General features: G+C 42.9%; 1 protein-coding gene and 7 non-coding genes across 8 annotated transcripts in view; 6 read left to right on the top strand and 2 right to left on the bottom strand.

Annotated features, from left to right (window-relative positions):
- Positions 1–27,439, bottom strand: part of LOC144483028 (dehydrogenase/reductase SDR family member 1-like) — a 340,453-nt gene that overhangs the window by 209,363 nt on the left and 103,651 nt on the right. The window lies entirely within an intron of this gene.
- On the bottom strand, positions 1,237–1,309 carry trnak-cuu (transfer RNA lysine (anticodon CUU)). Its single transcript has one exon. It is a non-coding gene; the product is annotated as a tRNA-Lys (tRNA).
- On the top strand, positions 5,240–5,312 carry trnat-ugu (transfer RNA threonine (anticodon UGU)). The gene has a single exon. It is a non-coding gene; the product is annotated as a tRNA-Thr (tRNA).
- On the top strand, positions 6,565–6,638 carry trnan-guu (transfer RNA asparagine (anticodon GUU)). The gene has a single exon. It is a non-coding gene; the product is annotated as a tRNA-Asn (tRNA).
- Positions 18,247–18,328, top strand: trnal-uag (transfer RNA leucine (anticodon UAG)). Its single transcript has one exon. It is a non-coding gene; the product is annotated as a tRNA-Leu (tRNA).
- trnav-uac (transfer RNA valine (anticodon UAC)) lies at positions 21,119–21,191 on the top strand. The gene has a single exon. It is a non-coding gene; the product is annotated as a tRNA-Val (tRNA).
- On the top strand, positions 23,534–23,606 carry trnav-aac (transfer RNA valine (anticodon AAC)). The gene has a single exon. It is a non-coding gene; the product is annotated as a tRNA-Val (tRNA).
- Positions 26,220–26,292, top strand: trnav-gac (transfer RNA valine (anticodon GAC)). The gene has a single exon. It is a non-coding gene; the product is annotated as a tRNA-Val (tRNA).

Below are 27,439 nucleotides of genomic sequence, written 5' to 3'. Positions count from 1 at the left end.
CGCACAACACCAAGTTAAAGTGCAACAGGTTTGTTTGAAATCACGAGCTTTCGGAGCACAGCTCCTTCATCACTCACGCTGAGGATTCACCACATTTTTCTGTCTTTGAATGAAAGCAATAGATATCGCGTCAATTCCCCGGTATCCTGAGTGTACGACACTGATTTCCACAGTACACTGCTTTAAATGTTTGCTTTCAATGTGAAATTAAGTAGTTTGATTCCATGTGAAGCATTTAAACTTACACTCTTCCGGGAAGATGGTGACATAGTGGTAAAATCAGTGGAGTATGAATCCCGTGGCCCAGTCTCACAGGTCACGATCCCACCGCAGTCTCGAACTGAAACGGAATTGAAAGCTAGTCTCCGTAATGAAGCTTTGTTTTCTGATTGTCATGAAAACACATCTTGCAGAAGGAAATCTGCCATCCTTCTCCTTTCTGGCCTCCATGGGACTCCAGAGGAAAGGCAATGTGATTGACTCTTAACTGCCCTCTGAAATGGCCCAAAATACCCAGTTCAGAGGGAAATAGGGATGGAAAACAAATGCTGGCATTGACAACAAAATATATATTGCATTAGCAGCATTTTATGAAATGATTAATTCTCATTTTGTTTCATTTCATGTGAAACAGGGTGATATATTCCAGTGTCTTATTATTTAAAACCTCAACCTTTCAACAGTTCAAACAGGTAAGATTCAGTCAGAGAAAAGTGAACCACTGTGATCCAAACCTAGGTTTTGTAGTTGCTCCGTATCCCACCTCAAAACAGAAAATGTTGGAAGGACTCATCGGCTTCAAGAGCTTCTGTGGAGAGGGAAAGAGAGTGAATGATTCAGGTTGCTGACCTTTGACCCTAACTGGAAAAAAGTAGTGATTTAATGATTTTCAAACAAGTACAGAGTCAAGGAAAATAGAGAGGGAGAGGAGGAAAGAACAAACGGTATTTTGATCGGATGGAAGGCTGGAGTGATTGAATTACAATGGAGATGATTATTGTTACCACTGACAATCTCGCAGATCTGGGTTTGAATCTCATAATAAATGAGAACAAAACCTCGCTCGGAGTTCAGCGCTAAACTCCCCGCCTTCCAGTGAACCGGAGGCAGTTTTCAGTCACAAACCCACAACTGTGAGATAAACAACGCAGAAAGACTCAGTTTGAGCGGTGACACTTCAGGAGGAACGGAGATCGTGAATTCACCCAGGAATGAGGCAAAGTTTGAAACCAATGTCGCCCAACGTGGGGCTCGAACCCACGACCCTGAGATTAAGAGTCTCATGCTCTACCGACTGAGCTAGCCGGGCACATGCATTCAAATCATTTCCATAACCTAAAATGCATGGAGACAACTATGGATTTTTCATCTGGTGTGTCAGCTTGTTCTGATTTCAAAGTTTACAATGAATCCACCGACAGAATCCCCAAAGTTCCTATCCACTCCTCTCAATCATTAATTACATTATTCACATCTTCCAATTCTTAGCTTCACCTCTCCCAAATATTCCAAACTCCTCTTACATCATTCACCTTATTATTCTTTGTTCTTAATAATTTAGCCAGGGGTGGGGGGAACTCAACATTTACACTGTTAAACTGTTTCCCAGTTTCCGACTTTTCAGTAAGATCAACTCTGATAATTCTAAACTCCAGAGCGAACAGACTCATCCCACTGATTCTCTCCTCCCAGGAGAAACGGAGAAATCAATCCAGTGAACCTCGGTTACACACAGACAGCTAAATAATGGACAGAGCAAGGAGCAAAAGATGTCAACGTAATAAAAACATAGACAGAGAGTCTGAGGGAGATATATAGAGACAATGAAAACCAGAAATAGCGAGTGCGGTACACATCCACAACCCACGAATGAATAACAATAGGCACACAGCCAGCTGTCTCAACCAACAAACATGGGGTCCTCTAAACTGGTGACCAGAGATAAAGTGAATGGCCACAAGCATATTAACCTTTTAATGTATTGATTTTCTTGTGTGAGTGTTGTGTTGATAGATTGCCTGCACTGTGTGATCAGGTTCTCAAACCAAATCCCACCTAAACCAATCCCAACGTTTGCACTGCAAATACATTTATAAAACCTATGACTTGTCCAATACGAAACAACAGCTGATTGAGGGATCTAGCCCGACTTGTGAACCCGAGATCGCTCACACGTTTGTGGTTGTTTACTCCCCAGGCCCGAGTAATACCCCTCGTCCAACGAGCCGCTGCTGAAGATGTTGTTCAATAAAAATATTTCCATTGACATCCAAAGCTGCTCAGACTTCTGCAGTGAAAGGTGAAAATGCTGGAAAAACTCAGAAAGCCAGACAGCTTGTGTGCACAGGAAAACAAATCTTATATTTTAGCACCATAACCTTTCATTGGGAAGAACTGGGAATTTCTAGAAATGTAAGAAGTTTTAAACAAGTGTTATCCAGCAGCATAACAAGAGGGTTTGAGGCCTCTTGCGGGTGTAAATCAGGAGAGATTAAATGAGGGAAACAAAGAATTTTAAAGTAATTAAACCACAGAATGGGGCCATTCCTCAGTCCCTTACAGGACGCAGTTGTGGTGAGGATGAAGGGGAACCTGTGGATGTAATGTACGTAGATTACATTGGAGCCACAGTGATGAGTTGGTGGGTTTTGAAAATTGAAAGTTACACTTAGGAACATAGAATTAGGAGCAGAAGTGGGCAAATTCACCCCTTCGAGCCTGAACCGTCATGCAATCAGTTCATGATTGATCTCTCCCTGTTCTCAAATCCACCTCCCTACCTGTTCCAATATCCCCTCATCCCTTGACTTATCAGGAATATATCTGTCTCTTTCTTGAAATCATTTAATGATTCAGACTCAACCGTGCTATGGGGCAATGCATTCCACAAATTCATGACCCTCAGTGAGAAGCAGTTCCTCCTCATCTCAGTTTTAAATCTACCACCTCTCAACCTATACATTTGACATGGTGTTCCCGATTGCGCATAAGAAAAAAGATTTTACTTTCTTCAATCCTATTTAGAATTTTATATACCACGATCACTTCAGCATATTGTGGGACTATTTCACCTCACTGTCGATTTCATGTCCCAGCAAGCACAATTGGTGTTGTCATTCGCTGAAGCAGTCACTTATGTTCCACCCAAACTGGGCACATTAAGGGATATATGGTAAGTCATTTTGAAAAACACAGTTCACCCGTGACCCTGGGAGTCCAGTGGGTTGTATTCAGTACTCCCCAGTGTTGTTTGTTTTCAATTCCCGCTCAGGAAACGATCATTTATAGGTCTCAGCAAACTATTAAAAAATAACCTGATTGACTATCTGATCGAAAGCAGATCTACTAATATGAGCCGAGTGAGTTTTGCAAGTCTACATCACAGCTGGAAATGTCACATGTGCAACAGTCAAGAACAAACACAGTAGCAGAAAGATAGTGATAGTCTGCAAAGCGCTGACAATTGAGATGGTGATGGAAGGTAACATTTGGATGGTAAAAAGGTCAGATTTTGGCGTTCACACTGAATTATTCACCTTTCCCCTCACTCTGCGACGAAAATATTTGGAAAAGGTTCTCTCTCGTTTCAAACAGTCGAAAGTGGAATTAATAACTGTAAGTGGAATGTCTGTTGTATGTTGTCACTGATTGAATGTATCACTGGGATGGAAACAGAAGGTGCCATATTGCAACAGAGACTTGCTTGTGGTGAATGTAGTCTGGCCTGGCGCGAAAAATAAAGCAATACATGCAGTGTGTGTAAAGCAAGTTGTAAAACAGGCGAAAAGCAGCTGGTCTGGTGGTCAGAGTTTGACACTTTCACTGCTGTTTGGATTGGTGGTCAGGTAATGGACATTTGTTGCTCTCATCCAAACCGTAAAAACAAAAGTCAGTTATTGCCTTGTGGAACATATAAAACACAATCTCGCCTCATGTCCTGAAGTGAAGACTGAGCAAATTCAACAGGAGGTTTTTTCTTGTCATTTCTGGCAGGATAGTGGGAACCAGACAAGGTTAAGGGCAGTTTAAATGATGCTGGTCCTTCACTGCAGCTCATTCTGTTTCTGACTGGATGTGATTCCTGCTTGTTACAGAGTTCAGGATCAATTGATTCAGTAAAGGAGCAGGCTCAAGCCGACTGATGGACTGTCGCAGCTCCATTGCTGCTAATTTCAATAACGATACAAGTAAAGGACACAGCTGCTTACGTGGTAACGTAGCCGAGTAATCTAAGCCAGTGGCTGAAGGTCCAGTCTCTACGGAGTTGTTGTGTTCGACTGCAGCCACTGCCAGAATGGGTTTGAGTTTTGGTCCCTGCAGTTGAAGTCCAGCATTTCAGATTGAATGCAAAAGTTTGTGCCGTGTCGTTTTTGGCATGAAGAAAGAGGAGCGACAGAGCAATGTAAACAGGTGTTGAGGTAAAGGAACGAGTGTGGAAGGACTGGAGCAAATTATCGTGGATTCTGGAATCGGAAACAAAAAGAGAAAATGCTGGAAAATCTCACCAGGTCTGGCAGCATCTGTAAGGAGTGAAGAAAGCTGACATTTCGAGACCAGATGACCCTTTGTCAAAGCTGGGAGGAGTGGAGCTGCTCCGATGGAGAATACAAACGGGAACACCGGTTGAATGGCTGTCTGTCGAAATAAACAGCAGGATTGCAAACATTGAGACTGCAGTCCCGGCCCAGGGGATGGATTGGGATTTTCTAACTGAGGTTCAAATCCTATCATGTGCGCTTCCCGTCATTCCTCATTGTGACTTTTTTTTAATTGAAAGTTATTGGAAATGAAGCAATGGGTGCAGAGATGATCAACTCACTCCATATTTGTCACATCAGCGTCACTGAGGGTCCAGTGATCAGCGTCGGCGCCGTGACGCGGTTTCGATTCCCAGTCTCGGAGTGAATAAATTTTTGTTCATTTCTTCATTCAATAAAAACAGCGTCCGTGAAGGGAACAACAAGCTAAATCTTCCAGCTGGATGAACTTGTATCAGAGCTGGAAAAATCAGAGATGTAACATTAACGATAAACTCTGAAGAAGAGTCACACACAACATACATGTCAAGTACATACACAATACACATGTCAAATCATGTCACTTTCAACTTCTGTCTTTTAACTTCCGGCTCTCCACCTCAGACATTTCCACATTCATCAAAAATCTCCGTCCTCAAACCCCATCCTGGTCCTCAATCCACGGATAATGCTGCACTTAGTGGCAGCGCCTTGCAGCGTTTGGCTCCATAGCTCAGTGGTTAGAGCACTGGTCTTGTAAACCAGGGGTCGTGAGTTCAATTCTCGCTGGAGCCTACGGGCAAAATTTAGCTGATAGAAGCTGTAGGAAAAGGGAAGAGAGTCTAAAAGTCAAACAAGAGATAAGTCGAGGTTCAGATCGGGTGTGATTTTGGAAAGCGAATAGATATGTCCTTCTTCGTAAAAAAATCGAAAGAGCAGGACATATTTGAAGAGCTAAAATAGGTTAGCGTCGATATTGAGAATAGAATAGATGCATTTGTACAAGGAATGCATAAAGCTGGCATGTAGGTGCAGGCAATGATTGGAAGGAAACTTGCATTTTAGTCTTTATTGACGGCAGACTGGAGTCCAAGTATAACGAGGTGTTGCTGCAGTTGTACAGAGTTTTGTTGAGACCACATGTTGAATATTCTGTGCAGATATGATATTCACATTGAATAAAGGGTTTATTTGCATTGGAAACGGTGCAGATAAGGTTCAGCAGATGATCCCTGGGATGAGGGAGTTGTCGTATGATGAGAGGCTGAGTAAATTGGGCTGAAAGTCTCTGGAGTTTGGAGGAATGAGAGGCGATTTCATTAAACCTACACAAGTCTGATTGGGTTTGACAGGGTGGAGGCTGAGAGATTTCTTCTGCTTGTCGGGAAATCTAACCCACGGCAGTACAGTCTCAGGAAAATGGGCTGATCATTTCGGCCTAAGATCAGGCGACATTACTTCACTGAAGTGGTTGTGAATCTTTGAAATTCCCTATGCCAGACAGTTATGGAAGCTCCATCATCGAATACATTTAAGGTTGGGATAGACAGGTTTCTGGCCTCTCGGGGAATTCAGGGATATGGGGAGCTGGTGAAAAACTGAGTTGTACCCCAAGATCAGCCATAACAAGCTATTTTATTCAAATAACCAAGAACTTTAAGGAAACAAGTAAAACATGTTAATTAAGGTACTGCCCTTCATTGACTGGAAAGTGCTTTGTGACGTCCGCTGGTCGGGATAGGTTCTATATAAATGCAAATATTTCATGATCTTCAATCCTCGTCCTCTGTTACTGAGCCCAGTCAGTGGGAACAGTCTGTCCCTCCCTGCTCTATCAAACGGCCGTTTTCCATGTTAGAAGGGATGAACCATTACACCACGACAACACTGCGGGGTAAAATAATAAAATATACATGTTTAGATTTGTAAACGATGCCATCATTTGGTCTTTCTGTGTCAGGTTTGGTGAAAATTGAATTGGCGTCTAACTTGCAGCCAACACGCTGTCACCCTGATTTAGGATGCCATGTAAGCTCCATTTTCGTCAGTCTCTGTGGCGCAATTGGTTAGCGCGTTCGGCTGTTAACCGAAAGGTTGATGGTTCGAGACCATCCAGCGACGGGGCTTTCACTTTTTTTCCCTCTCCATCTGCTTTCATTGTCTCTCGGTTTTTGAGTGTCACTGAGTCCTTGGGCAACACTAAAAAAAAACTTATCGTGTGTTTCTGCCTCTACTGTTAGCTGACGTTAGTTTATTGAACATTTATCTCTAACATATTATTTGTAACAATTTATATATTTCAAATATTATTAAACTCAATAACTGAACTCGAAACTTTAACCCATGTTTGATCTTGGGTTTCCATTTTCCTGCACACTCCCCTTCTTTCTCAGATTTCTCAGGAATCCGTCTGTCGCAACCTGAAATGTGTTCAATAAGGAAAATACACAGCAAGTCGGCAAAGATCAGTGGAATGAGGACTGAGTTAAACTTTCACCAGAATGCTGTTTTTATAATTGCAAAGTCCTGAGATTGAGAACAGATAGTTCACATGGAAAAGGGCTGTTTGATAGAGCAGATAGGGACACACTGTTTCCACTGACGAGGGTCAGTAACCAAAGGATTGGGATTAAAGATAATTAATGAAAGGCCGACTTGTATTTATGTCGCGCCTTTCCCGGTTGCTGGACGTCACAACGCTCTGTGCAGCCAATGGAAGACAGTTCCAATTGAAAAAAATTGTCAGCTGGACAAGGAAGGGGGCATTCAGGATTTGAACTGAGGACCTCTTGATCTGCCGTCAAATGCTCTACCGCTGAGCTACACCCCCTCAGTCGCCAGCTGGTTCACGGGATCCAGCATATTCTTATTAAGTGTGGAGGGGGATCGAGTGGTCAGACTGCATCCCGCTTTGTCTCAGAGTTACTGGTTTCTGAGTGAAGTCGGAGAGCTTAGTGTTTAAGTTAGCGAGATGTTTTCTTGTGATTTGGCTGAGATTTGGATCCAGGTCGAGGAGATATTTGTGTCAACCTAATCGATAAAATCTACCCCATTGTCATACAGATTTGTATCCCCATCTCTATTGGCAGCGCTTTGCAGCCTATCACGGCCTTTCACTATCTGTGTTTATTCTTAAACTGTTGCCCATGTGACATTTCCAATTCAAACACAGAATTATAGATCTAACTGCACTGCTTCTGACAGAGCTGTTTTCGATCAGGAAGCAATTCAGGTTTGTTGAACGGATTATGAAAAACTTTAAATCTTAGCATATCGAAGCCGATCTATGACTCTGAAAGCGCCGAATCCTAAGCACTGGACCACCAGAATTTCATCTTCCTGATTCTCCCAGAAACTGAGTACAGGAATATGCACAGTGCCAATTACTCACGGTTGCACTCACCTTCCAATCTTGTGCACGTTGTTCAGCTTTGAAACTGTTCATATTTTCACATTCGCTTCCAGTGTGATAAAAGCGGAGCTGTGATAAGCTGAACCTTTTCAACAGATTAACTACAATAAGGTTTATAAGAAACATTACTCTTTGAATGTGGTGAGCTACAGTGAAATTTAATGCAGCCAAAGATAGCTCACTCATTTTGACAGGAGGTGCCAGCAATTGCAATGTAAATATGATGTCGAGATACGGGCGTTGGACTGGGGTGGGCACAATAAGAAGACTCACAGCATCATGTTAAAGTCCAACTGGTTCAATTGCTCCGATAATAAAATAAATTTGCTTTATTTTATCAGCGCCCCGAAAGCTCTTGATTCCAAATCGACCCGGTGTTGTGAGACTTCTTAATGGAAATATTAATTGTTGTGGGTAATTGACAGGATTGTGGAATGGGGCAGATTTTTCCTTCTTCCTGTTCAACCTGCCACAAGTATCTCTCCCGTTTTCGACCAGGGAGCAATACCCACTCTCCTTAATTCATGTGTTGCACGAGAGCAATGAATCATCATTCTCTAACTGGGAATCGAACCCAGACCATGGCATTGAAGGCGGCGAATTCTAACGACTCGACCAACAAGGAATTTGAGGTGTCCTGAGCATTATTGAGCAAGTGTGCGTGCGTGCGTGTGCATGTGTGTGTGCGTGTGTGGGTGGGTGGGTGCGTGCGGGTGCGTGCGTGCGTGTGTGGTTTAGGAGAAAGGTCTTGTGCTCTCGGGTAACCGCTGATGAATGAAGCCGTCGACCTCTTTATCGCTGAGCTTTTTGTGTTCTTGAGCAATCGTTCTCTGGAGCTGATGCAATGAGGCCAGGAGAGTAACCCACTGCACCTTCTGCAATGTGATTGCGGTGCGATTTGCTGAAAGCTGTTAATTTTATAAAAATCATCTTTTTGCGAATTGTAAATCAAATGCCCTTCAGTGCCCGGTAAGAATTCTCTCCAGCTAAAAGTGCAGCTGGTTTATTTGGAATCTCTAGCTTTCGGAGCGCAGCTCCTTCATCACACACACTGAGCATTCACCACATTTTCTGTCTTTCAATGAACGCAATCGATATCTCATCAATTCCCCGGTATCCTGAGTCTCTGACAATGATTTCCACAGTACACTGCTTTAAATCTTATTTTTTCAATGTGAAATTAAGCTGTTTGTTCCATGTGAAGGATTTACACTTATACCCTTCGGGGATGATGGTGACGTAGTGGTAAAATCAGTGGAGCATGAATCCCGTGGCTCAGGCTCACAGGTCCCGATCCCACCACAGTCTAGAACTGAAACGGAAGTGAAAGTTAGTCTCAGTAATGAAGCTTGTTTTCTGATTGTCATGAAAACTCATCTGGACCTTTTGCAGAAGGAAATCTGCCATTCTTCCCCTTTCATCCATTGGACTCCAAACCCAAGGCAATGTGATTGACTCTTAACTGCCCTCTGAAATGGCCCAGCAAAATACTCAGTTCAGTGGGAAATAGGGGTGGACAACAAATGCTGGCATTGATAATGAAATATATATTGCATTCGCAGCATTTTATGAAATGATTAATTCTCATTTTGTTTCATTTCATGTCAAATAGGGTGACATATTCTGGTGTCTCATTATTTAAAACCGCAGCCCTTTAACTGTTCAAACAGGTAAGATTCAGTCAGAGAAAAGTGATCCACTGTGATCCCAAACAAGGTATTGTAGTTACTGCAAATCCCACCTCAAAACAGAAAATGTTAGAAGCACTCATCAGCTTCAACAGCTTCTGTGGAGAGGGAAAGAGAGTGAATGATTCAGGTTGCTGACCTTTGACCCTAACTGGAAGAAATTTGTCATTTAATGGTTTTCAAACAAGTACAGAATCAAGGAGAATAGAGAGGGAGAGGAGGAAAGGACAAACGGTCTTTTGATAGGATGGAAGGCCGGAGTGATTGAATTACAATGGAGATGATTATTGTTCCCGCTGACACAATCGCGCCGATCTGGGTTTGAATCTCACAATAAATGAGAACAAAACCTCTCGCTGAGTTCTGCGCTGAACTCCCGCCTTCCAGTGAACTGCAGGCAGTTTTCAGTCACAAACCCACAACTCTGAGATAAACAACGCAGAAAGGAGAAAGACTCAGTTTGAGCGGTGATGCTTCTCGAGGAACAGAGATCGGGAATTCACCCAAGAATGGGGCAAAGTTTAAAACGATGACGCCCAACGTGGGGCTCGAACCCACGGTCCTGTGATTAAGAGTCTTATGCTCTACCGACTGAGCTCGCCAGGTACATGGGTCAGGTTGGTTTCCATAAACTAAAATGCATGGAGACAAATATTGTTTTTCCAACTGGTGTCTATGCTTGCTCTGATTTCAAAGTTTACAATGAATCGACCTGCAGAATCCCCAAGGTTCCTATCCCTTCCTCTCAATCATCAATTACATCATTCACATCTTCCAATGCTCAGCTTCACCTCTCCCAAACATTCCAAACTCCTCTTACAAAATTCACATTTTTTTGTTCATAATTAACTAGCCAGGGGTGGGGGGAACAGCCTCTCAGCATGTACACTGTCAAACTGTTTCCTACTTTCAGACTTTTCAATAAGATCACCTCTGATTATTCTAAACTCCAGAGCGAACAGACTCATCCCACTGAATCTCTCCTCCCAGGAGAAACGCAGAAATCAATTCAGTGAACCTCGGATGCACAGAGACAGCGAATGAATGAAGAGAGCAAGGATCAAAATCGGTCAACGTAATAAAAACACAGTCAGAGACACTGACAGATTCTGGGGGAGATATATAGAGACAATGAAAAACAGAAATAGCGAATGAGGTACACATCAACAACCCATGAATGAATAACAATATACACACAGCCAGCTGCCTGAACCAACAAACATGGGGTCCTCTAAACTGATGACCAGAGATCAAGTGAGTGGCCACAAGCATATTCACCTTTTAATGTCTTGATTTCCTTGTGTGGGTGTTGTGTTGATAGATTGCCTGCACTGTGTGCTCAGGTTCTCAAACCAAATCCCACGAAAACCAATCCCACCGTTTGCACTGCAAATGCATTTACAAAACCTTTGACTTGTCCAATACGAAACGACAGCTGATTGAGAACTCTCGCTCGGCCTTTGAACCCGGGATATCTCGCATGTTGGTGATGTTAACACCCTCAGCCCGAATCATACCCCTCGTCCAACGAGCCGCTGCTGGCGAAGTTGTTCAATGAAAATATTTCCATTGCCATTCAAAGCTGCACAGATTTCTGCAGTGAAAGGTGAAAATGCTCGAAAAACTCAGAAAGTCAGACAGCTTGAGTACATAGGAAAACAAATCTCATATTTTAGCTCCATAATCTTTGATTACTACGGGGCATGGTAAGAAATTAGAAGGTTTTAAACAAGTGTTATCCAGCAGCATAACAAGAGGGGAGACCTCTGGCCGGGTGTAAATCAGGAGAGCTTAAATGAGGGAAAAAAAGAATTATAAAGTAATTACACCACAGAATGGGGCCATTCCCAAGTCCTTTACAGGACGCAGTTGCGTTGTGGATGAAGGGGAACCTGTGGATGTGATGTACGTAGATTACATTGGAGCCACAGTGATGAGTTGGTGGGTTTTGAAAATTGAAAGTTACACTTAGGAAATAGAATTAGGAGCAGAAGTGGGCAAATTCAGTGCTTCGAGCCTGAACCGTCATGCAATCAGTTCATGACTGATCTCTCCCTGTTCTCAAATCCACCTCCCTACCTGTTCCAATATCCCCTCATCCCTGTTATTATTAGGAATATATCTGTCGCTTTCTTGAAATCATTTAATGATTCAGACTCCACCGCGCTATGGGGCAATGAATTCAACAAATTCACGACCCTCTGCGAGAAGCAGTTCCTCCTCATCTCAGTTTTAAATCTACCGCCTCTCAACCTATATATTTGACCTGTTGTTCTCCATTGCCCCATGAGAAGAAACATTTCGTCAACGTTCAATCTATCAATTATTTTAGAATTTTATATACCCCGATCACTTCAGCATGTTGTGGGACTATTTTACCTCACTGTCGAATTCATGTCCCAGCGAACTCAATCGGTGTTATCATTAGCTGAAGCAGTCCATGTTCCATCCAAACTGGACATATTAAGAGATGTATCGTAAGTCAATTTGAAAAACACATTTCACCCGTGACCCTGGATGTCCAGTGGGTTGTGTTCAGTACCACCCCAGTGTTGTTTGGTTTCAATTCCCGCTCAGGAAACGATTATATTTTGCTCTCGGCAAACTATTAAAAATAAAAGCAGATCTCCTAAAATCAAGCGAGTGAGGTTTGCATGTCTACATCACAGCTGGAAAGGTCACATTTGCAACAGGTCAAGAACAAATATAGTAGCAGAAAGATAGTGATACGCTGCAAAGCGCTGACGATAGAGATGGTGATGTAAGCTAACATCTGGATAGTAAATCGGTCAGATTTTAGCGTTCACACTGAATTATTAAACCTTTCCCTCACTCTGCAACGACAATATTTGAAAAGGTTTCTGTCCAGTTTTGAACCGTCGGAAGCGAAAGTAATAACTGTGCGTGGAATGCCTGTTGTCTGTTGTAATGGACTGAATATATCACTGTGGTGCAAACAGAAGGTGCCATTTTGCGGCAGAGACTTGCTTGTGGTGAATGTGATCTGGCGCGAAAATTAAAATAACAAAAGCAGCGTGGATAAGAAAAAACTGTAAAATAGGTTGGTCTGATGGTTAGAGTTTGACACTTTCACTGCTTTTCAGATTACAGGTCAGGAAATGAAGATTTGTTGCTCTCATCCAAACCATAAAAACAAATGTCAGGTATTGCCTGGTGGAACATATAAAACACAATCTTTCCTCGTGTCCTGAGGTGAAGACTGAGCAAATTCAACAGGAGGTTTTCATGTCATATCTGGCAGGATATTGGGAATCAGACAAGGTTAAGGCAGTTTAAATGGTGCCGGTCCTTCACTGCAGCTGATTCTGTTTCTGACTGGATGTGATTTCTGTTTGTTACACAGTTCAGGATGAATTGATGCATTGAAGGAGCAGGCTCAAACCGACTGATGGCCTTTCTCAGCTCCTTTGCTGCTACTGAATTTCAGTAACGCTTTCAGTAAAGAGCAGAATGGTTACGGGGTAGCGTGGCGGAGCAGTTTAAACCCGTAGTTAGGTCCAGTTTCTGTATAAGCTGTGAGTTCAAATCCCGCCATTGCTCGAGTGGGTTTGAGTTTTGGTCCCTGCAGCTGAAATCCAGCAGTTCAGATTGAATGCAGGAGTTTGTGCCGTGTCGTTTTTGGCAGGAAGAAAGCGGAGACACGGACCAATGTAAACAGTTGTTGAGGTAAAGAAGCGCATGTGGAAGGCGTGGAACAAATTATTGTCGATGCTGGAATCGGAAACAAAAAGGGAAAATGCTGGAAAATGTCAGTAAGTCTGGCAGCATCAGTTATGAGAAAAGAAAGCTGACGTTTCGAGTCCAGATCACCCTTTGTCAAGACTGGAAGGAATTGAGTTGCTCCGACAGAGAATACAAACGGGAACACAGGCTGAATGGCTGTCTGCCGATATAACCACAGGATTGCAAACATTGAGACTGCAGTCCCGGCCCAGGGGTAGATTGGGATTTTCTAACTGAGGCTCAAATCCTGTCATGGACGCCTCCCGTCATTCCGTATTTTTATTGAAAGTTATTGGAAATGAAGCAATGGGTACAGAGATGATCAACTCATTGCAAATCTCTCACATCAGCGTCTCTGAGGGTCTAGTGACCAGAATCGGCGCCGTGACGTCGTTTCAATTCCCAGTCACAGAGTGAATAACTTTTTGTCCAATTCTTCATTTAATGAAAACCCGCCTCATAGCGTTTGTGAAGGGAGCAATATCTAAATCTTCCAGCTGGATGAACTTGCATCGGAGTTGGAAAAGTCAGAGATGCAAGTCCAGGATGCTACCGGGACTTGATGGATTAAGTTATAAGGAGAGGCTGGATAGACTGCGACTTTTTTCTCTGGAGCATAGGAGGCTGAGGGGTGATCTTATAGAGGTCTATAAAATAATGAGGGGCACAGATCAACTAGATAGTCAATATATTTTCCCAAAGGTAGGGGAGTCTAAAACTAGAGGGCATAGGTTTAAGGTGAAAGGGGAGAGATACAAAAGCCTCCAGTGGGCCAATTTTTTCATACAGAGGGTGGTGAGTGTCTGGAACAAGCTGCCAGATGCAGTAGGAGAGGCGGGTACAATTTTGTATTTTAAAAGGCATTTAGATGGTCACATGGGTACGATTGGTATCGAGGGATATGGGCCAAATGCGGGCAATTGGGATTAGGTTAGGGGTTTAAAAAAAAGGCGGCAAGGACAAGTTGGGCCAAAGGGTCTATTTCCATGCTGTAAACCTCTATGACTCTATGACTCTATGAATCCATGTAACACTAACGATAAACTCTGAAGAAGAATCACATAACAAGCACAACATACATGTCAGATACACACAGAGCACACATGTCAAATCATGTCATTTTCAAGTTGCCTCTTTTAATTTCCTGCTCTCCACCAAATCAAAATCTCCACCAGATTAAAAATCTCCGACCTCAATCCCTATGCTGCTCCTCAATCCACTGATAATACTACACGCAATGTATAAAACTTGCAGCGCTTGGCTCCGTAGCTGAGTGGATAGAGCCCTGGTCTTGGTCAACCAGGGATCGTGCCTTCAACTCTCGCTGTCGACCAAGCTTAGTTGATAGAAGCTGTGGGGTGGAATCCAACAGACTGCGAGATGAAACAGAGAGCTTTTCTGAGTGAAGGAGCAGATCAGGTGCAAACTTGAAAAACGAGAAGTTATTCTTCTTCATAAAAAAATAGAAAGAGCAGGATATATTTGATGAGTTGAAAATGTAAATGTTGATATTAAGAATAGAATAGATTCGTTGGTACAAGGAATGCATTCAGCTCGCATGTAGGTGCAGCAGGTAATTGGAAGTGGAATTACATTTTGGTCTTTATTGCCGGCAGACTGGAGTCCAAGAATAACGAGGTGTTTCTGCTGTTGCACAGGGCTGGTTGGGACCACATGTTGAATATTCTGTGCAGGTGTGATAGTCAAAGGGACGTGCTTGCATTGGAAACGGTAAAGAGAAGATTCACCAGATTGCTCCCTGGGGTGAGGGAGTTGTCCTGTGATGAAATTCTCTGGAGTTTAGAAGAATAAGAGGCGATCTCATTAAAGCGACACAGCTCTGAGTAGGTTTGATGGGAGATTGTTTTTTTTCTGCTGGTCGGGGAATCTAACCCACTGTGGAACAGATAAGGGGCTGATCATTTCGGGCTAAGATAAGGAGAAATTACTTTACTCAAAGGGCTGAGAATCTTTGGCATTCTCTGTACCTGACAGTTATGTACGCCCCATCATCGAGTACATTTAAGGTTGGATGAACAAGTTTCTGGTCTCTTGGGGAATTCAGCGATAAGGGGAGATGGTGGAAAAACTGAGTTGTAGCCCAAGATCGATCAAGATGGTATTGAATAGCGGAACAATCCCGATGGACTGAGTGGTCTGCTTCCTCTCCTATTATTCATTTTATAATAAAAGCAGAAAGTGCTGTAAGTTCTCAACAGGGCCTGCAACAAATGTGGAGCAAGATATAGAATTAAGTTTCCGAGTCCAATATGACTCTTTGCAAACCAGTAACTGATTGCGAGTTACAGCAATTAGCACAGCATCGAGAATGGGAATTGAATTGGATCCAGGCAGTGAAACGCTGAATTTAAACTGCCGCAGGATTTCTGTTGGAAAATTGTTCAGGAAAGTTGCTGCCAACTGAAAGGGAGGAGGTTTGAGAGCATCCTGCGCCAAATAGAACCCCTCTAACAGACGAGACTGTTTGACAGTGTACATGCTGAGAGCTTGTTTCCACCGACCCTCTCCCCGCCCTGCCCCCAAATAGACCCCCTCTACCCCCTCATGCTGTTGTATATTTCCAATCGATTAGAAATATGGGATTCACAGTAACTGGTAGAAATTGATGCTGTAGTTATAGATATAGAACTGGAATGCAACATCACACCGAGTGAATCCACTGTCTGTTTAAATGTTGATCAGTGAAAATTTCAATCATCCTCTGCTGTGCAACACACGGCGACTGAGTCAATAAGCAATAGCCAGTCAAAAAAAGCCTGTACCAGTCAATCTTTCTCGCAACTTTCAAACATGTTGTTATTCTCTACCATTTGCCACTGACGTATATCAATAAGTGAACTCAGTTTGTGATGTTAAAAAATGTCTTCACCCCCTCTGGGAACTGAATCACATTGATACACAGAGGAACACACACAGACACCGAGAGTCACAGAGGGCTGACAAGACACAAACACCCATAGATCAATGATGTCACTAACTGGGTTCAGTTTTGTTCCATTTCTGGCTGGGGTTTTGGTGATTTCTAGCTGATGAACAGAAATGAAGGAATGCGAAGTGAAGCAGGAAAAACAGATGGGAATATTTGAAAGATTTTGATTCCATTGAAAGAATAATAATTCTGCAGTCATCGAAAGGAATGAATGCTGAGCAGCGCATTGGGTGAGGTTCAAATCTCCGTGAGAAAACAATAATTTCAAATCCACCGCCTGAGCCGCTTGGCCACCACTGCAACCGGTGTCAATGTGTTCGTGTTACTCATATTAAATCATTGAATAGTAACAGCAACAAAAGTTGCTGTCGAGAACCTTCTGTTCTAGAAGGTCACGCTGCACCTTTCATCCCTCCTTTTTCGTTCTTACAGAATGCCATTCGCTGAAAAGACAAACGAGCTGCACTTTTTGGCAGTGGTGGGATTTGAATCCACAGCAATTCAGATATTGAAACTTAAATTTAGTAATTAAGACCATGCGGCTCCGCTAACAGTCGAAGGTAACTATTGCTCGGAGTAATACCGGCAATGGGTTAGAATATGATTGAGATTTTGGATAGAACATTTAGCCCCTCAAGCCCCTCACAATATTTTGGAATCATAGCCAAGCAGTTGTTTTCCATCTGTTACATTTCCGACTTTTCCAGCTTTGATGAAAGATCCAGCTGGAAGATTAACTTTGTTTCTCTCTCCACGGACGCTGCCAGATCTGGTTTCATTCAATGCGGAATTCCTTTTCATGGTGTCAGTTCACACAGCAATACAAACGAGTTACCCTCTGGCTGGGGATTGAATCCAGTCCACAGTGATGAACGTGCCGAATCCAAACCACTCGACCAGCAGGGAAGCTGACAGTGACTTCCCCAATCAGCGGATCATCGTCATTTTAGCCATTCTCTTCCTCCTCTTCCGTCACACAATCGACGGGTTTCTCATTTAAAAAAATACTCAACTTATTTCCACATTTGTCACCTGCCATCGAGACCATGGCCGTGAAGACGTTGACTTTGCACCATTGGAACACCCGAGTTCCGCCATCACCAGCTCAATGTTGCCTTGTCTATCATTCCTTGTGTCAAATAATACATCCTCCCTCGTTTTCTGTGCCGAACCTTACCTTCTGCCCTTTTCAAGGAGTGACCCCTGACTTCACAACTAGAAAATGCAGGGGAAACCCATCAGACTCGTTAAAATTTGCAAATATATGAATAATATAACTTTTCCCTCAGTCTGCAGTGAAAATGATTTGGAAAACAAATTCTACCAGTTTCACGCCGTGGGAGGCGGACGCGATAACTGTCGTGGAATTATTCCTGTAATTGGCTGAACACTTCTCTGGTGTTGAAACGGAAGGTGCCATTTTGCAGGAGAAGTTTCTGGTGCAAGTGGTCTGGCGTGGAAACTAAAATAACAAAAGGATCGTGGGCAAAGCAAATTGTAAAACGCGCTGTAATCTGTTGGTCTGCTGGTTAGAGTTTGAAACTTTCACTGCTGTTTTGATTGCAGGTCAGGAAATGAAGATTTATTGCTCTCCTCCAATGCGTGAGAACAAATATCAGTTATTTCCCGGCAGAACGCACAAATCCCAGTCTCGCCTTGTGTCCTGTCCTTTCTCAAGTGAAGACCCTGAGAAAATTCAACAGGAAGCCATATTGTCCTTTCTGGGAGCTAAACGAGGTTAAGGACAGTTTAAAAGGAGCCGGCCCTTCACTGCAGCTCATTGTGTTTCTGACTGGAGATGATTTTTGTTTGCTACGCATTTCAGGATCATCTGATTCGGTTACGATTTAGTCAGGGCCCATCCCAACTCCACGGATTTTGATATATTTCAGTATTAATGCAATGAAATTACATGATTATCAAGTCTTTCCGTGTGGTAGCGTGGCCGAGCGGTCTAAGGCGCTGGATTTAGGCTCCAGTCTCTCTCGAGGCGTGGGTTCGAATCCCACCGCTGCCAGAGTTGACGGAAGTTTTTGTCCTTGGAGCTGAAGTCCAACAGCTCGGGTTGAACGCAGGAGTCTGAGAGGTGTCGTTTTTGACAGACGGCCTTGGAAGAACAGGATATTGCGCTTGACTCATGGATGGACAGTTCCGACACGCCACAGCAAAAAAGCGCACCGACCTCCTCAGAAGACAAGTACGGGACACAGCCCTCAGAGTGCCCTTCCTCCTCCAGTACGTCCCCAGAGTGCAGAAGCCAAGACGTCTTCGGAGTGGAGAAACTATGACATCTTCTTCGGAGCCTTCAGCGTACAATCGATGAAGACGAATATCGCGCGAAGGCCATCTCCACGCCCCCACTACTTGCCTTCAAAAAACAGAACAACCTCAAGCAGACCATTGTTCGCAGAAAACTACCCAGCCTGCAAGAGAACAGCGACCACGACACCACACAACCCTGCCACAGCAACCTCTGCAAGATGTGTTGGATCATCGACCCGGATGCCATCATCACACGTGAGAACAGAATCCACCAGGTAGACGATACATACACATGCAACTCGGCCAACGTTGTCTCCCTCGTTCTCCAAGGCGGCCTTCGCGACACACGACAGCGCAGAGTCGCGGAGCAGAAACTGATAGCCAGGTTCCGCACACACAAGGACGGCCTCAACCGGGATATTGGGTTTATGTCACACTATTTCACATAAATATTTCTGTTTTTTTCCTCCTGAGTCTTTATCATGCGATCCTAGAATCAGAATTTATGTCACACTATTTGTAACTCCCACAGTTGCGTGGACCTGCAGAGTTTCACTGGCTGTCTTGTCTGGAGACAATACACATCTTTTTAGCCTGTCTTGATGCTCTCTCCACTCCCATTGTTTTGTTTCTTAAAGACTGGATTAGTTGTAAGTATTCGCATTCCAACCATTATTCATGTAAATTGAGTCTGTGTCTTATAAGTTCTGTTTGTGAACAGAATTCCCACTCACCTGAAGAAGGGGCTCAGAGCCTCGAAAGCTTGTGTGGCTTTTGCTACCAAATAAACCTGTTGGACTTTAACCTGGTGTTGTTAAACTTCTTACTGTCCCTCATACGCTGCAGGAAAGGATATCCCGAAGCATGGTACATCGCCGAGACTATGCAGACGCTACGACAACAGAAGAAGTTCAAGATAAGTTGAGAAATCAGGTTGAAAGTAACAGATTTGTTCTTCTATTAAGTGGCGCACTGAGAGGAATGTTCGATTTTGACGCTGAGCACATATTCGCATCTCGTTCAGTCTACAACAAAATTAAATGAGTTGATAGATGCAGACTAATATGGTTAATCACCATCTGTAATATCTAACAGTAGTGTGTGCTCAGAAAGGCAGATACAAGTGATACTGTAAGTGAACTAGAGGAAGTGGCGCACATTTCACAGAATATCTATTTTTAAATCGTTTTTCATCACTGAGAAACAGGAAAAGCCACTCAGACAGATGAGGGAATCGAGACTCTGTGCGGATCGACTGGACTTTCCGGTAAAGGTCTGGAAGTTATGCGCCTGAATGTTTCACGCCCTTAAAAAAAAAGGCTCAAGTGTCACGAACAGGTAATTCTTGATTTTTCTCCATTTAAATGGAGTTGACTTTGTTTAAAATCTGACGATATTCAACCTCAAAATTACGATCTGTATTACCCAGTGATTCGCTTCGTTCTGTTGGGCAGTTATGTTTGCAATTCAGTGATGTTCAATTTCTGAGATATACAATTCATAATAAGGAACAAAGAACAATACAGCACAGGAACAGGCCCTTCGGAGCTCCAAGCCCGCGCCGCTCCCTGGTGCAAACTAGACCATTCTTTTGTATCCCTCCATTCCCACTTCGTTCATGTGGCTACCTCGATAAGTCTTAAACGTTCCCAGTGTGTCCGCCTCCAACGCCTTGCCCGGCAGGGCATTCCAGGCCCCCACCACCCTCTGTGTAAAATGCGCCCTTCTGATATCCGTGTTAAAACTCCACCCGCCCCCCCCCCCCTCACCTTGAACCTATGACCCCTCGTGAACGTCACCACCGACTTGGGAAAAAGCTTCCCTCCGTTCACCATATCAATGCCTTTCATAATTTTATACACCTCTATTAAGTCACCCCTCATCCTCCGTCTTTCCAGTGAGAACAACCCCAGTTTACCCAATCTCTCCTCATAACTAAGCCCTTCCATACCAGGCAACATCCTGGTAAACCTCCTCTGCACTCTCTCTATAGCGTCCACGCCCTACTGGTCGTGTGGCGACAAGAAGTGGACGCAGTATTCCAAATGCGGCCGAATCAACGTTCCATACAACTGCAACATCAGATCCCAACTTTATGAAGACATAAGTGTTAAATAATGCACTGAAAGTAAATAGTGAAACAATTGTACAATGACCTTTGAAAAAGTTTCATCTGGACTCGAAACGTCCGCTCTTTTCACACCTTACAGGCGCTGTCAGACATTGTGAGATTTTGCAGCATTGTCTGTTTTCTCATCCGCAGTAATTTGATTTCATTACTGAGTACAATTGACTGAGATTATTCGAAGAAAGTTGAAAATGATGCATTAACGAATGGGCAGAAATCATTGCTCCCTTAGATATTTGCCAGAAGAACGATTTTGAATTTTGATGTTCAGGATAAGTCGCAGAATCAGATTGAAAGTAACGGTTATCTTCCTGAATTCAGTGACAATGGGCTCTCAGTCTCACCATTGGAACATGCAGCATCACAGCGTAGTTGAACATTGCAGAGAGGCAGATTTGCTGCGTTGTGCCTCAAGCTGTTTCTGTAGTGTAGTAGTTATCACGTTCGCCTTACACGCGGAAGGTCCCTGGTTCGAAACCAGGCAGAAGCATTCTTTAAGCTTCCTCAAGTCATGTAAGAGAAAATTGTTTGATTGCATTTTGTTGCTCATCATGATCAGAGCCTCGATGTTAAAGGCATGTCATCAGTACTCTGGCATCACCCTCAAATGCTTTCTGTGAAATAAGTAACGCTTTTTTTTTGACGCACTGACAGGAAAGTTCGATTTTGACACAGCACTTATTCGCATCTCGTTCAGTCGACAACAGAATTTAATGGGTTTATAGGTGCAGACTAATATGGTTAATCACCATCTGAAATATCTGATAGTAGTGTGTGCTCAAAAAGACAGATACAAGTGACACTGTAAGTGAACTAGAAGAAGAATCTTTTTTAAAATCATTTTTCATCACTGAGAAACAGGAAAAGCCACTCAGACAGATGAGGGAATCGAGACTCGGTGTGGATCTACTGGACTTTCCTGTAAAGGGCCGGAATTTATGAGCCTGAATGTTTCAAGCTCATAATAAAAAAGGCTCAAGGGTCACGAACAGATAATTCCTGATTCTCCTCCATTTAAATGGAGTTGACTTTGTTTAAAAGCTGACCATAATCAAGCTCAAATGTGCGATCTGTATTACCCGGTGATTCGCTTCGTTCTGTTGGTCAGTTATGTTTGCAATTCAGTGATGTTCAATTTCAGAGATATTCAATTCATAATGAAGTCATATGTGTTAAATAACGCATTGAGACTAAATAGTGAAACAAATGCTGAGTACAATTGTACAATGAGCTTTGATAAAGGTTCATCTGGACTCGAAACGTCCGCCCTTTTCACTCCTTACAGGTGCTGCCAGACATTGTGAGATTTTGCAGCATTTTCTCTTTTCTCATCCGCAGTAATTTGCTTTTATTACTGAGTACAATTGATTGCGATTATTCGAAGAAAGATGAAGATGATGCATTAACGAATGGGCAGAAATCATTGCTCCCTTAGATATTTGCCAGACGAACGATTTGAAATTTTGATGTTTGGGATAAGTCGCAGAATCAGATTGAAAGTCACGGTTATCTTCCTGAATTCAGTGACATGGGCTCTCAGTCTTACCATCGGAACCTGCAGCATCACAGCGTAGTTGAACTTTGCGGATAGGCAGATTTTCTCAACTGCGTGACGAGCTGTTTCTGTAGTGTAGTGGCTATCCCGTTCGCCTGTTAGGTCCCCGGTGGGAAACTAGGCAGAAGCATTCATTAAGCTTCCTTATGTCGTGTCAGGGAAAATTGCTTGTTTTCAGTTTGTTGCTCATCATTATCCGAGCCTCGATGTTAAAGGCATGTTATCATTGCTCTGACATCACCCTCAAATGCTTTCTGTGAAATAAGAAACGGATTTTTGACGCACTGACTGGAAATTACGATTTTGACACTGAGCACATATTCGCATCTCGTTCAATCTACAACAGAATTTAATGGGTTTATAGGTGCAGACTAATACGGTTCGTCACCATCTGAAATTTCTGACAGTAGTGTGTGCTCAAAAAGACAGATACAAGTCATACTGTAAGTGAACTAGAGGAAATGGCGCACATTTCACAGAAGAATCTTTTAAAAATCGTTTTCATCACTGAGAAACAGGAAAAGCCACTCAGACAGATGAGGGAATCGAGACTCAGCGCGGATCTACTGGACTTTCCGGTAAACGTCCATAAGTTATGCGCATGAATGTTCCACGCCCGTAACAAAAAAGGCTCAACTGTCACGAACACATCATTCTTGATTCTCCTCCATTTAAATGCAGTTGACTTTGTTGAAAAGCTGACCAGAGTCAATCTCAAATTTGCGATCTGTATTACCCGGTGATTCGCTTCGTCCTGTTGGGCAGTTATGTTTGCAATTCAGTGATGTTCAGTTTCAGAGATATTCAATTCATAATGAAGACATATGTGTTAAATAAGGCATGGATATTAAATATTGAAAGAAATACTGTGTACAATTGTACAATGAGCTTTGATAAAGTGCCATCTGGATTCGAAACATCCGCCCTTTTCACTCCTTACAGGTGCTGCCAGACATTGGGAGATTTTGCAGCATTTTCTCTTTTCTCATCCGCAGTAATTTGCTTTTATTACTGAGTACAATTGATTGAGATGATTCGAAGAAAAATGAAAATGATGCATTAACGAATGGGCAGAAATCATTGCTCCCTTAGATATTTGCCAGAAGAACGGTTTTGAATTTTGATGTTCGGGATAAGTCGCACAATCAGATTGAAAGTGACGGTTATCTTCCTGAATTCAGTGACAATGGGCTCTCAGTCTCACCATCGGAACCTGCAGCAACACAGCGTAGTTGAACATTGCAGACAGGCAGATTTGCTCCACTGCTATTCCAGCTGTCTCTGTAGTGTAGTGGTTATCACGTTCGCCTAACACGCGAAAGGTCCCTGGTTCGAAACCAGGCAGAAACATTCATTAAGCTTCCTCATGTCGTGGAAGGGAGAATTGCTTGTTTTCAGTTCGTTGCTCAACATTATCCGAGCCTCGATGTGAAAGGCATGTTATCATTAAGCTGTTTCTGTGGTGTCGTGGTTATCACATTCGCCTAACACGTGGAAAGTCACCGGTTCGAAACCAGGCAGAAACATAGGGTAGCACAGTGGCACAGCAGTTAAGACTGCTGCCTCAAGGCGCCAGTGTCCCAGGTTCGATTCCCAGTTTGGATCACTGTCTGCGCGGAGTCTGCATCTTCTCCCCGTGTCTGCATGGGTTTCCTCCGGGTGCGCCGGTCTCCTCCCACAGTCTGAAAGACATGCTGGCATCACCCTCAAATGCTTTCTGTGAAATAAGTAACGCTTTTTTTTTGACGCACTGACAGGAAATTTCGATTTTGACACCAGCACTTATTCGCATCTCGTTCAGTCGACAGCAGAATTTAATGGGTTTATAGGTGCAGACTAATATGGTTAATCACCATCTGAAATATCTGACAGTAGTGTGTGCTCAAAAAGACAGATACAAGTCATACTGCAAGTGAACTAGAGGAAATGACGCACATTTCACACAAGATCTATTTTTAAATCGTTTTTCATCACTGAGAAACAGGAAAAGCCACTCAGACAGATGAGGGAATCGAGGCTCAGTGCGGATCTACTGGACTTTCCGGTAAAGGTCCGGAAGTTATGCGCCTAAATGTTTCAGGCCCAGAATTAAAAAGGCTCAAGTGTCACGAACAGATAATTCTTGATTTTTCTCCATTTAAATGCAGTTGACTTTGTTTAAAAGCTGACGATAGTCAATCTCAAATTTGCGATCTGTATTTCCCGGTGATTCGATTCGTTCTGTTGGCCAGTTTTGTTTGCAATTCAGTGATGTTCAATTTCAGAGATATTCAATTCATAATGAAGACATATATGTTAAATAACGCATTGATATTAAATATTGAAACAAATACTGTGTACAATTGTACAATAAGCTTTGATAAAGTGTCATCTGGACTCGAAACGTCCGCCCTTTTCACTCCTTACAGGTGCTGCCAGATATTGGGAGATTTTGCAGCATTTTCTCTTTTCTCATCTGCAGTAATTTGCTTTTATTACTGAGTACAATTGATTGAGATGATTCGAAGAAAGATGAAGATGATGCATTAACGAATGAGCAGAAATCATTGCTCCCTTAGATATTTGCCAGAAGAAGGATTTTGAATTTTAATGTTCGGGATAAGTCGTACAATCAGATTGAAAGTGACGGTTATCTTCCTGAATTCAGTGACATGGGCTCTCAGTCTCACCATCGGAACCTGCAGCATCACAGCGTAGTTGAACATTGCAGACAGGCAGATTTGCTCCAGTGGTATTACAGCTGTTTCTGTATTGTAGTAGTTATCACATTCGCCTAACACGCGAAAGGTCCCTGGTTCGAGACCAGGCCGAAACACTCATTGAGCTTCCTCATGTCGCGTAAGGGAAAATTGATTGATTTTTGTTTGTTCCTAATCATTATACGAGCCTCAATGTTAACGGCATGTTATCATTGCTCTGACGTCACCCTCAAATGCTTTCTGTGAAATAAGAAACGCTTTTTTTTGACGCACTGACAGGAAAATTCGATTTTGACACCGAACACTTCTTCGCATCTCGTTCAGTCTACAACAGAATTTAATGGGTTTATAGGTGCAGACAAATATGGTTAATCGCCATCTGAAATATCTGACAGTAGTGTGTGCTCAAAAAGACAGATACAAGTCATACTGTAAGTGAACTCGAGGAAATGGCGCACATTTCACAGAAGAATCTTTTTAAAATCGTTTTCATCACTGAGAAATAGGAAAAGCCACTCAGACAGATGAGGGAATCGAGACTCAGTGCGGATCTACTGGACTTTCCTGTAATCGGCCGGAATTTATGCGCCTGAATGTTTCACGCCCGTAATAAAAAAGGCTCAACTGTCATGAACAGATCATTCTTGATTCTCCTCCATTTAAATGCAGTTGACTTTGTTGAAAAGCTGACCAGAGTCAATCTCAAATTTGCGATCTGTATTTCCCGGTGATTCGCTTCGTCCTGTTGGTCAGTTATGTTTGCAATTCAGTGATGTTCAGTTTCAGAGATATTCAATTCATAATGAAGACATATGTGTTAAATAAGGCATGGATGTTAAATATTGAAAGAAATACTGTGTACAATTGTACAATGAGCTTTGATAAAGTGCCATCTGGATTCGAAACATCCGCCCTTTTCACTCCTTACAGGTGCTGCCAGACATTGGGAGATTTTGCAGCATTTTCTCTTTTCTCATCCGCAGTAATTTGCTTTTATTACTGAGTACAATTGATTGAGATGATTCGAAGAAAAATGAAAAGGATGCATTAACGAATGGGCAGAAATCATTGCTCCCTTAGATATTTGCCGAAGAACGGTTTTGAATTTTGATGTTCGGGATAAGTCGCACAATCAGATTGAAAGTGACGGTTATCTTCCTGAATTCAGTGACAATGGGCTCTCTGTCTAACCATCGGAACCTGCAGCAACACAGCGTAGCTGAACATTGCAGACAGGCAGATTTGCTCCACTGCTATTCCAGCTGTCTCTGTAGTGTAGTGGTTATCACGTTCGCCTGACACGCGAAAGGTCCCTGGTTCGAAACCAGGCAGAAACATTCATTAAGCTTCCTCATGTCGTGGAAGGGAGAATTGCTTGTTTTCAGTTCGTTGCTCAACATTATCCGAGCCTCGATGTGAAAGGCATGTTATCATTAATCTGTTTCTGTGGTGTCGTGGTTATCACATTCGCCTAACACGTGGAAAGTCACCGGTTCGAAACCAGGCAGAAACATAGAGTGGCACAGCAGTTAAGACTGCTGCCTCAAGGCGCCAGGGTCCCAGGTTCGATTCCCAGTTTGGATCACTGTCTGCGCGGAGTCTGCATCTTCTCCCCGTGTCTGCATGGGTTTCCTCCGGGTGCGCCGGTCTCCTCCCACAGTCTGAAAGACATGCTGGCATCACCCTCAAATGCTTTCTGTGAAATAAGAAACGTTTTTTTTGACGCACTGACAGGAAATTTCGATTTTGACACCAGCACTTATTCGCATCTCGTTCAGTCTACAGCAGAAGTTAATGGGTTTATAGGTGCAGACTAATATGGTTAATCAGCATCTGAAATATCTGACAGTAGTGTGTGCTCAAAAAGACAGATACAAGTCATACTGCAAGTGAACTAGAGGAAATGACGCACATTTCACACAAGATCTATTTTTAAATCGTTTTTCATCACTGCGAAACAGGAAAAGCCACTCCAAGACAGATGAGGGAATCGAGGCTCAGTGCGGATCTACTGGACTTTCCGGTAAAGGTCCGGAAGTTATGCGCCTAAATGTTTCAGGCCCAGAATTAAAAAGGCTCAAGTGTCACGAACAGATAATTCTTGATTTTTCTCCATTTAAATGCAGTTGACTTTGTTGAAAAGCTGACCAGAGTCAATCTCAAATTTGTGATCTGTATTACCCGGTGATTCGCTTCGTTCTGTTGGTCAGTTATGTTTGCAATTCAGTGATGTTCAGTTTCAGAGATATTCAATTCATAATGAAGACATATGTGTTAAATAAGGCATGAATATTAAATATTGAAAGAAATACTGTGTACAATTGGACAATGAGCTTTGATAAAGTGCCATCTGGATTCGAAACATCCGCCCTTTTCACTCCTTACAGGTGCTGTCAGACATTGGGAGATTTTGCAGCATTTTCTCTTTTGTCATCCGCAGTAATTTGCTTTTATTACTGAGTACAATTGATTGAGATGATTCGA

This window comes from Mustelus asterias, unplaced genomic scaffold, assembly GCF_964213995.1.
Source record: "Mustelus asterias unplaced genomic scaffold, sMusAst1.hap1.1 HAP1_SCAFFOLD_44, whole genome shotgun sequence".
Taxonomy (NCBI): domain Eukaryota; kingdom Metazoa; phylum Chordata; class Chondrichthyes; order Carcharhiniformes; family Triakidae; genus Mustelus; species Mustelus asterias.
This window is presented reverse-complemented; position numbering and strand designations above follow the sequence as displayed.